The 280-nt window shown below is 33.2% G+C and overlaps 1 protein-coding gene across 5 annotated transcripts in view; it reads left to right on the plus strand.

Moving 5' to 3' along the window:
• Positions 1-215: 215 nt before the first annotated feature.
• Positions 216-280, plus strand: part of LOC129754121 (probable serine/threonine-protein kinase cdc7) — a 68,800-nt gene continuing 68,735 nt past the window's right edge. For all 5 annotated transcript variants that reach the window (XM_055749984.1, XM_055749988.1, XM_055749986.1 and 2 more), the window contains exon 1: positions 216-280. This exon is cut by the window's right edge and continues 513 nt beyond it. The gene's annotated coding sequence lies outside the window, so the exon portion shown is untranslated.

The following is a 280-nucleotide window of genomic DNA, read 5'->3' on the forward strand; positions in this document are numbered from 1 at the left end:
TTGTCTTCAGAAACATTGGAAACAGGATCGCTGCAACTAAATAAACAAATAATTATTAATTTATTTTAACGTCGAGTTTTGTTAAACACATTCGTGATTTTAACATCCCTGTATTACTCACAGCACGCCTCAATCTGACAGCATTGCGCAAAATGTGCACGCGTAAACGTCAAAAAAACGATTCAAAAAGTGAATATCAAAACAAAAATTTTTTGCAACGGTCGCTCCATCGTTTTCGCTGGAAAAAAGTTTATTAAAACGCGTTAAAACTATTGTAAAA

Source organism: Uranotaenia lowii, chromosome 3 (genome assembly GCF_029784155.1).
Source record: "Uranotaenia lowii strain MFRU-FL chromosome 3, ASM2978415v1, whole genome shotgun sequence".
Taxonomy (NCBI): Eukaryota; Metazoa; Arthropoda; class Insecta; order Diptera; family Culicidae; genus Uranotaenia; species Uranotaenia lowii.